The sequence below is a fragment of the Tenrec ecaudatus genome, chromosome 15 (assembly GCF_050624435.1).
Source record: "Tenrec ecaudatus isolate mTenEca1 chromosome 15, mTenEca1.hap1, whole genome shotgun sequence".
Taxonomy (NCBI): Eukaryota; Metazoa; Chordata; class Mammalia; order Afrosoricida; family Tenrecidae; genus Tenrec; species Tenrec ecaudatus.
In genome coordinates this window covers 49,043,251-49,054,473 of record NC_134544.1, presented here as the reverse complement: position 1 = coordinate 49,054,473, position 11,223 = coordinate 49,043,251, and the positions used below count along the sequence as shown (strand labels likewise).

The 11,223-nt window shown below is 42.6% G+C and overlaps 1 pseudogene; it reads left to right on the top strand.

Moving 5' to 3' along the window:
- Nucleotides 1-209: 209 nt before the first annotated feature.
- On the top strand, nucleotides 210-11,223 carry LOC142428131 (translationally-controlled tumor protein-like; annotated as a pseudogene).

Here is an 11,223-nt window from a genome sequence, read left to right as displayed (position 1 = left end):
ATGTGCCAGTCCTATGTTAAGTAATTTCTTGCTTTAATTCATTTACTTACATGCACAAAAATTATGTTATTTAATCTCTACATATGAGACATCTGAGGCATGAATTGATACAGTCACTGTATCTACAGCTATAGTAATTTATTTGGATTTCTACACCAACAGACAAAACTTGGATGACTACAAGGAGGTCCGGGATTGGGGGTGGGAACATGGAGAGGGGAGGGATGCGAGTGACAGAAAAACGGACCTTAAAGGTCATCGAGGTCATAATTGGCGGACTCAGGATCGAAATCCTGGCAGTGCATCTCCCAGGAGTCTGTCTTTTTATCACTTCAGGAGCAATCGTGGAAGGCAAATTCTGTTAGGATCTTTTTGCTGTCTTGAGGGAACAGTAATTCGGTGCTTTGAGTTCAATACTGAGCATTAGAAATAGTGATAAATTCACATTTTGTTTCCCATAGTACCTGAGTTAGTGGATGAGACCATTTCCTCTACAAGGCAAAGCCAGGAGAAAGTTGTGGAAACTACCACATACTATATCCTAGACATTTTTGCTTGTGCTGTCTTAAAATGGAGAACAATTTTATAAATGAAGAATTTAGAGCCACAGAGATTTATATACAATGAGGTTCTACATGTATAAAATGGCACCGCTGAGATTAAATTTTAGAACTTTTCATTTCTGGCTCATTGTTCTTCACACAATGGCCAGTGACAGTACATGCTGAAACCCAACTCAGTGAAAATAAAATGTTATTAATTAGTAGATAAAATTTTATCTTCTAAGTTTTTTATTATGACTACAATAGCTGGTATAAGAGATTAGGAGGAAAGAACCAAAAAAAGTAAATGATTGTCTAATTACTTTCTACTTTAAAGATAAATGTGACTTAGGCCAGAAAAAATAAGCACTATGATTTATTATGGTTTCTTACCCACCATCAAAGGATGATTTATAGAGATTTTCTTTGTATCCAAGATTCTAATCATCTCAAATGTTCCTCGATCTGCGATTATTTTAAGCCATGCCTATCAGTTGCACGATGAGATGTTCCAAAGCAATACCTGTCTCGTGTTATTAAGAAAAAGAAGGTGAGCTAGGGGGGACAGAGAGCTCTTTGGCCTAATAAATCCATTTCTGGGCTTCACATTCCTCACACATCTGCAGCCAGTACAGGAAATATTGCCCCTTCATATCAGACTTCTCTGACAAAGTTGAGTGTTAAGGTTGCTCATGAAATAATCATACTCTCTAGAGATGGGTATGTGGAACCCTGTCCACAGTGGAGTTCAAGACATATCTGAAGCTCTCAAATTCCCTTCATCTCACTTAAGCTTTATGAAATAACATAACCATTTCCTTCCTTGTTTACAGAAGGTCGGAGAGACTGGATTATTGCCTAAAAGTCACAATGGTACCATTGCCCTCAAGTGGATTCTGGCTCAGAGTGACCCTGGAGGAAAGAAAGAAATGCCCCGTAGGCTTTCCAAGATTTTCCATAATTTTTATGAAAATGAGCCCTGTTGGTTTAGTACTCCAGCACTCACCTTCTAACGGAAATATTGGTGCTTGGAACCTGCCAATCGCTCCACAGGAGCGTCTGTAAAAAAGTGCAGCCTTGGACACCTTCAGGGACAGTTCTCCTTTGTGTTCTTGGGGCTGCGAGTTGTAATAGACCCAACAGCCATGGTTTTGGCGTTGTAATCACCCTGACAGCCTTTCTCCGCCTGAGCAGTTGTGGACCTAAACCACCAGATTTCCAATCGGCAGCTGAGCCCTTAACCACTGCACCTGAGGACTCTGAATAAATAGTATGGCCACCACTTGAACCCAAGTGCTATCTGACTTCAACCCATGTTCTACACTGAACCTTGCCTTTCTGGGATATCTGTGCTTTATTTTAATTAGTTAACAAGTAAGGATTTTGTGAGTTGATTTATTGGATACCTTTTTTTTAAGGCTTAGAAATAGATGAACCTCAGTTAACAATTTGAAACTGTTAACTTGATGAATGATATATAATGATGGAATATGAATTGTACAGCACCTGTTCATAATTTTCTGGATAATTGGACAGCTCATTCATTATCTGGGTCTTGTCAGCATCCTGTGAGTTTTTCAGACCACAGCAGCAGGGCCCAGCCATTCTTGGATGAACAAAACCCCACATTATTTAACACAAATCCTCAGTGGGAAGGATGTGAGTCACTTTAGCATGATTAAAAACTTTATGTCTTGAGCTAATAAATATGTTAAATCTTAGCCAATAGTTTCAAGTTTAAATGAAAGACTTTCTACTTCCTATAAGAGAAAAAAAATCAAGATAAAGGTTTTTCTTGTCCAAAGAAACAGACTGTGATGGTTACCAAGGTTGATAGAGAAACTGAGAGAAGGGGAAGCAATAGAGGGTCAATAGGTGTTAGCTAAGTAAAACGGGCAGATAATACTCTAGGAGAGGAAGAAGAGGGGAAGAAGAAGAAGAAAGTTGATAGGTTTGAGAAGTTGTTTAATTTGTTGAATACAAAAATGATGATCTCAAATGCTGATCCCTAATTTACTCATATTTACAGATAGGAGCTGGAAACACAGGAAATCCAGGGCGGATGATTCCTTCAGGACCAGTGGTGTGAGTGGTGATACTGGGAGCGTACAGGAGGGTGGGTGGAAAGGGGGGAACTGATTATAAGGATCTACATGTGACCTCCTACCTGTGCAACTGACAACAGAAAGGTGGGTGAAGGGAGACGTCGGACAGGGCAAAACATGACAAAATAATAATTTATAAATTATCAAAGGTTCATGAGGGTGATGGAAGCAGGGAGAGAGGGGAAAAGATGAGGAACTGATGCCAGGGGCTTAGGTGGAGAGCAGATGCTTTGAAAATGATGAGGGCAATGAATGTACAAATGTTCTTTACATAATTGATGTATGTATGGATTGTGATAAGAGTTGTATGAGCCCCTAATAAAACAATTTAAAAAGATTTATTCTATTTTAAAAAAATTACTTTAAGGGTTCAGGATCATGCCAGGGTATTAGTTACTGATTGCTGTTATAACAAAGTTTCCCTAGTAATCATTTAAAGTAAGAGGAACAATTCTCAGGCTAGAAATGAAAATTGGATTTCATTGCAGGTCCATGCTTCCTCCAGAGGTTCTAGGGGCTAAGTGGTTTCCATGCCTTTTCCAGTTCCTTAAACTGCATACCTTGCTCACGGGATCTTTCTCCATCTTAAAAGTTAACAGCATAGCCTCTTCAAATCTCTCTGTGTCTCTGTGGTCCATAGCCTGTCTCTCTGACATCCTACTTCCCTTTGATAAGGACCTCCGTGATTATGTTGGGTCCATCTGATAATCCGGAAAATCATTCAACCTCAAAATCCTTAACGATCCCTGCAAAGTCCCATTTGCCATGTATTTAGTATGAAGTTACAGGGTCCACGGATTAGGATACAAGATGAGTGCGGAGCATTATCCAGCACACCACAGCTACTTAATATTCTAAAGTACGTTAGAAGGTGTTGGAATAATATGTGTATTACTCAATGTCTCAGTTTAGTTCTAACAAAACTACCACAAGTGGGTAGGTTTAGCAAATGCCTTTATTTTCAACAGTTTAGGAGTCTACATGTTAAAATTCTGGGTGTAGGCTCTAGGAAAAGGCTCTTTCTGCTCTGTCTTGGGAGAATTCTTGTCTAGCTGGCCAGGCTTGGAGCAGACCGGCTTAAAGTGGAATTGTCCCCCATGATCTCCTGATTCGTGCTGATCCAGTCTTTCCTCCGTGCCTGCTTTCTTCTGTGCCTTTTCTTTTCTTTTATGTTTCAAAAGTGATGGGCTTAAAGCACAGCCCAACACTGATATTGAAAGGTAGATGGAACAGGGACTAAAGGGGGCTGTCTCCCCAATGTCTGCAAAGGCTAACTAGAAAGAAAGAAACCAGGCACGAATTGAACACCTATGGGAAAATCCAGAATGGGGCATGTGCAAACTAGGCCCCCAGCTCAGGTGAAACCTAAGATCTAGCCTCCACGCAGGAACAAGACATCGCACAGGTGCAAGGCCTTAAACTCAGCCAATGGGGCCAATCAATACCTTCAACCATGCCTCCCAAGCCAGAGGTGTTGAAAACCCCAACTGCGGGAAGACCAGCCTCTCTTTTACTCTGGTCATGCTCAGGTGTGTGCTGTTAAGTGGAAGGGTGTGCGTGTGCGTGTGCGTGTGTGTGTGTGTGTGTGTACACACCCATGCCCACGAGTTCCCTCTTGGGGCCGACACTGTTGGGCTCCTGGTCTCCGCGATTCCTCAGTTCCGCAAGTGTGGGGTTCACTCGCGTGTTTCCCTGTTCTTTCCAAGTGGTTTTCATGCCCAATTGTGAACCACAGCACGGTTTCTGCAGGGCTTGGACCCCTTTCCAGAAAGAGCGTGTATCCTTTGACACTGTAAAACCTGAAACCTTTCATTCTTTCATAAAATCTCACTTGGATTAAAAAGCGTTTCTGCGGCATGAATTCTTTCAGCCTTGCGGAGCAAGAACGTTGGTGTATCCTATTCCAGAAACCTAACAATATGACCTAAGACAGAAGTTCTTAACCTGTGGGTCACGAACCCTTTGGGGGCCGAACTGCCATTTCACAGGGGTCGCCCAAGACCATTGGAAAACACACATTTCCGATGGTCTTGACGATCGTCTCCAGGTGGGTCCGCCCACATGCAGATACACCGCCTAAGAGCACCCCTTGTGAAGACTGCTACCCATGCTACACCAGGCTTCAAAACAAAATTTCATTTGTCATTAGAAATAAATATTTCACAATATAGAATTACATATTGTTTTTGTGATTCATCACTATGCTTTCATTATGTTCAGTTTGTAACAATGAAAATACATCCTGCCTATGAGATATTTACATTATGCTTCATAACAGTAGCAAAATTACAGTTATGAAGAAGCAACGAAAATAATTTTATGGTTGGGCTCACCACAATATGAGGAACTGTATTAAAGGGTTGCGGCATTAGGAAGGTTGAGAACCGCTGAACTAAGATAACAAAGAAAATTCTATTCCAAAATATGAAAGTTTTCATAGGTTAGGATTTGCAACACATTTAGTAAGGCACATTTTAGTTCATAGCATTGGTATTGAATTACTTGTAAGAATATTTGGAGTATTTTATTTCCCAAATAAATTAATTGTCAATAGCTATTATTATATAATAAGTGATTTCTTTGGAAAAGCTAATAATGCACTAGAGCAATGGTAACAGATTTAGCTTCTTTGCCTTAGGTAATGCACAGTAATCGTTTTCCCCAAAAGATATATGGCTATTTACCACCTGGTGAAATAAAAAAATCACCTTGTCCTCAAATGGTAAAGAACAACCCAAAATGAAAGCATTTAACATTGCCCACTTATGGTCCAGAGGGGTTTGATTTTCAATTTTTAAAATCTGGTTGGAAAATCAGGAAGTTGTGACACTATTTGAATCAATGTCATTCAAATGTCTTTGCAAGGCAAACAAAGCTCCATCAATTGAACAACCAAACCACTGTTCAAATTAATCAGGAGGAACTTGATAAATTCCACTGATGTAGAAAATTAGCACTTTGCATGTTTCCCAGATTTTGATTTCATTTGGGCGTCTGGTCATGAATTATAACAGCTCTTCTTGGGCTCGAGCTATTTCACTTGAAATCCATTATTTCTAGCAGAATTATGAGTCTTGTTAGGGAAATGCCAGCTATTTCCATTTTGAGCATCTGCACTGCAGTTCTATTATTAACATCGAGCTCATTTTTAAAAGGGGGAAGAATTAGATTTGTGTCTTGGGGGGGGGGGGCGGTGTGAGAGTGGGGAGTGGCAACTGGAGCTTCCGTGAGACACATAAGCTCACAGGGCTGCTTCCAAATGACACAACTGTCATGTAAATAGCTGTCCCTGCTGTACAGCTAAGGGATCCTGGGCTTAAAGACCTTGTAGCCATATGTAAACAATGCAGTGCTGATGACAGGTTTACAGCACTGGAGACAACGTGTGCAGCTGTTTCCTCCTCATTCCTATAGTGAGAAACAACTGTTCCGTAGGCAAACCACAGATGCTCCGAGCTGAGTTTCAGAAGCTGACGGGGCTCCTCTCGCTTGGGGGATGCACTTTGCCTCACTGCCCCGGGTTGTTCGGAGCAGCTCTTGGGGTGAATACTTCTATTCAGGCTCCCTGCTGGGTCGCTTTCCTTCTCCAATTTCCCCTTGTCTAGTTTCAGTTCAATTGTTTCCTCCACAGTGGCAGTTAGGCGAATATCTCTTCACCCTCGGAGGACTGAACCGTGTCTCTGCTCCTTTGATCCAAAGACTCCCAGGAGAAAAGCGACAGAGAAGCTAGTGGTCAGAGATCATTTAGTCTTTTCCTGCTATCCTCCTCTGTCTCTTCCCCCTGTTCTTTCCAGTAGTTAGCTCAGGCTCATTACAAAAGAAACAAACAGGAAACAGAGTATTGTTTCAGCCAAGGTTGAGTTAGCCAAAGTGAAAGTTATTGTGGATGTGACCTGGAAAGCAATTACCATGGAGATGTCAGTTTGGAGGGGGGAATCTCCCGATTTAAAACTGAGGTTAACGATACTCATTTTTCAGAGTCATAAACCCCTGATTTTGACCATTGGATATTTATCAGGATTCTTTAGGCATGCATAGCATTTGATAACCTAAATTACTGAGATCCTGAAATTATTTTGTGCTTTCTAATTGCATTATGTGTTTATGAACACAAAACCTCCCGCCAAAAGGTGGTGGGGTTGTTTTAAATTTTACCGTGGTAAGAAATATGTATACATGACAAACATGAGTCATTTTAATCATTTAAAATTTTTAAATTCTGGGGAACAAGTGGAAGGGCCTGAGAGCTTGGCCCCCATACCAGCTACATGGACAACTGCCCCTCGCCCCAGAAGAATTTACTTGAGAGGATGGCACTGAAGCTGCAGCTAGGGGAGAGGGACATGTCTGATCAGAGCAAATAGGACCATATGAAGGGGGAGGAAGAGGAGTGGAGCACATACTGGCCCATCAGACCTGGAGGATGATATCCCCACTCTGAAGAGCCAATGGACAGAGTGGATAATATGGCTGATACCACTATGAGATATGCCATCCCTTGATGGCCCAGGACCCTAAAGGGGACAACACTGGAGACTCAGTGTCGGGCCTGGTCCAAACTGACCCTGTAACATCCAGGCAAACCAGTAAAAGTGTGCGGCAGAGGAACCATGGGAGCAGAGCAGGGAGCCCCTGAGGGAATACAAAGGACAGACTCTGGGGGAAAATCATGGTACCCCATGGGACCTGACTGAAGGACATGCCTAGAGATAAAAATCAGACCTTGATCTATTTACAAGTTTTTCTTTCTAAATTTTTTCTTTTAATTAATTTATTCTTCTATGGGTAATTGGTTTCCTTTTTGTTGTTATTGCTGTGTTCTCACTCATCGCCTATTTTGCTATGGCTTGATTTTTGGTGCATATTATTATCTCCACATATCTATCTAGATAAGACAGACTGGATAAATAGTCTGGGGGAGAAAACAATGGGACCAATGTTTCCTGGAGGACAAGGGAGAGGGGGAGGAGGGAGTAAGGAGGTGGTGCTGACCAACCCAGGAACAGGGGAGCAATAAGTGATCCAAAGTCAGTGGCAAGGAGGGTGTGAGAGACCTGGTAGGGATTCAGCAAGAGCAAGGTAACTGAGAGAAATTACTAAAACCCAAATGAAGGCTGAGCATGATAGTGGAACAAGAGGAGAGGGTAAGGAAATAGAGGAAAGAACTAGGTGACAAAGAGTATTTACAGGGGTCTAAAGACTGGAATGTACATATGTTAATATATTTATATAAGAGTGTGGGGAAACAGATCTATGTGCATATATTTATAGGTTAAGTACTAAAGCAGCAGATGGACATTGGGCCTCCACTCAAGCACGTAACCAATGCAAGAACACTTTGTTCTATTAAATTGGCATTCCAGGATGCACTCCTTCCCGACATGATTGCTGAAGAAAAATGTGTGCATAAGCAAATGTGGTGAAGAAAGCTGACAGTTCCCGGCTACCAAAAGATAAAGCGTCTGGAGTCTTAAAGGCTTGAAGATAAACAAGAGGCCATCTAGCTGAGAAGCATCAAAGCCCACATGGGAGAAGCACATCAGCTTGGCTGACCATGAGGTTTAGAAGGGACCAGTTATCAGACATCAAAGAAATAGAAATCATATCAGTGGGTGCCCACTTTCTTGATACGATCAATGAAGACAAACATGTGCATAAGCAAATGTGGTGAAGAAAGCTGATGGTTCCCAGCTAACAAAAGATATAGAGTCTGGAGTCTTGGGGACTCGAAGGTAAACAAGTGGCCATCTAGTTCAGAAGCAACAAAATCCATATGGAAGAAACACACCAGCCTGTGTGACCACTAGATGTTCAAGGGACCAGGTATCAAGCATCAAGGAACAAAAAATCTTATCATTTTAAATGTGTGAGTGCAGAGTGGAGACGCAAAACCCATTGGCAGCCAACCGGACACCCCCTTACTGGAGGGTTGTGGGGAGCAGATGAGCCAGGCAGGGTGCAGGGTAGCAACAAAGAAACATATAACTTTCCTCTAGTTCTTAAATGCTTCCTCCCCCCACCCCCACCCCCAATTATCATGATCCCAATTCTACCTTACAAATCTGGCTAGACCAGAAGATATTCATTGGTACAGATAGCAAATGGAAACACAGGAAATCCAGGACACATGACTCCTTCAGGACCAGTGGTGAGAGTAGCGATGCCTGGAGGGTGGAGGGAACATGGGATAGAAAGCGGGAACTGATTACAAGAATCTACGTATAGCCTCTTCCCTGGGGGATGGACCGCAGAGAAGAGGGCAGGGGGAGACATCAGACAGTGTAACATATGACAAAATAATAACAATTTTTGAATTATGAAGGGTTCATGAGGTGGGGGAGTGGGGAGGGTGGGGGAAAACGAGCAGCTGATATTAAGGGCTCAAGTGGAAGGTAAATGTTTTAAGAATGATGATGGCAACAAATGTACATATGCGCTTGACACAATGGATGTATGATGGATAGTGATAAGAATTGTTGAGCCCCCAAAAAATGATTCTTAAAATTCAGGTAATAATATTATCGTTCCATACATTTATCCTGAGTACATAAAATAATTACCATATTACCTGATGCATAGTATGTGCTCAATGCATGCTAGTTTAATCAATTTATCACCAACATTTTCTTGATTAATAAATACAGCTTAGTTCTAAAAAAATTTAAATTCAGTGGCATTAATGACATTCACAGAGTTGTGTACAAAAACCACAGCTATTTTCTCCCAAGATTTTTAAATCTTACCCAAAAGAAACTGCTTTACTTTGGCAGTAGCTCCCTATTCTGAGTGCCACCTTGCCACCAACCTTAAGTAACCATTCATAATAAATGTCTGTCTACATGACAAGGCCAATTTTTCAAACAGTTTATTTTCACCACATTTGTGCAACTTCCTTAAGAATTAACATATAGCACATTTAGATTTTGAGCCCTACCAGATTACATCAATTTAAAAGCAGATGGTCTTACTGGGGACACTGTTATCCAGCCAACATGAGAAGGAGCTGACCTTTGCCAACTAAGAATAAATAGAGGAAGCAAAGGCTTATTAGGAGAAGGGCCTGCGGATGGAGATAAAGAGAGCCTATGCAATGCTTAGCCCGAGCTCCAGGAATAAGCACGTGGCTACCGTTTATAAAGGTTTCAAGCAGGAAAGGACATTCTGTTTACTCAGTACCAAGGTAGGATTCCCCGGAAAATAGTCCATTCAGTCAGGGTCATGTTAATCAGATGCACAACAATAGTTCCTTCATGGTAGATTCCATTGCTGGAGCTTCTGGTTCTGGTGAGCACATCATTCTGAGATAACATGCCTGTGCATCGGGGTGAGTTGATTGTCTCACATCCCTGCAGAGCACGGTGGTGGGGTGGTGGTCTCTGACCATGTTTGGACCACTGAGTGGATTTGATTGACCTGAAGCCATTCCAACAGGGAGCTCCGCATGTTATAGCCCACACGGTGAATATTACCATCTGAACAGGCATCTTCTGTCAACTTGTCATACTGTGGTGGTCGGGGTGTTCCTGTAATGCTGAAAATGACATCACTGGTATTTCAAATATCAGCAGAGGCACCCATGGTGAATAGGCTTCAGCAAAGCATCTGGACTAAGGACTGACAATGAAGACGGAAAGACGTCATCTCTGAGGGATTTATCACTGAAAGGTTGATGAGCAGTAGAACCTTGTCTGACACTGTGTCAGAAAATGTAAGTGGGGACGGGCTAGGTCCTCAGAGCGGAGTCCCCCTGCTGACATGGCTGGAGGAATGCTTGCAGGGTTTTCGCTGAGGGGGTAACAACTGAAAGTGAGGAGGAAGACCTGCAAACACCCGTTACTAGTCTGAACATGAAATGTACCATGTACGCATCTAGGAAAGTGCAAGTCATAAAAAAAGCTCTTTCTGGCCATTCCTCCCCACCCCCGAGCACCGCTCCAGTTGCACCAAGCTAGCACTGAGCTCCAAACTCCTGCTAAGCTAGTGCCACCGCTGTCTTCCTATAGACGCCTTCACCGTCATCTACCGGGACCTCGTGATCCATGATGAGATGTTCTCAGACATCTACGAGAACCATGAGAATGCGGACCAGCTGTGCCTGAAGTGGAGGGGAAGTTGGTCAGTGGGACCGAAGGTAACAGATGACTCGCTCATTGGTGACAGTGCCTCAGCTGGAGGCCCCGATGGCAATGGGACAGAAAGCACAGTGGTCACCGATGTTGATATCGTCATGAACCATCACTTGCAGGAGACCAGCTTCACCAAAGAAAACGACAGAAAGTACATCAAAGACACATGAAATCAATCAAAGGCAACCTTGCAGAGCAGAAAGCAGAAAAAGTAAAGCCTTTTGTGACAGGGGCTGCAGAACGAATTAAGCACATCCTTGCAGATTTCAAAAATGACCAGTTCGTTCATGGTGAGAACAGGAATCCAGATGGCACGGTTGCTCTGCTGGACTGCAGGGAGGATGATGTGACCCCACCCCCCACCCCCAGATAATCTTCTTTAAGGATGGCTTAGAGATGGAGACATGTTTACGCCGTGGGCGACCCAAGACCTATCGCCTCTCATCCTAA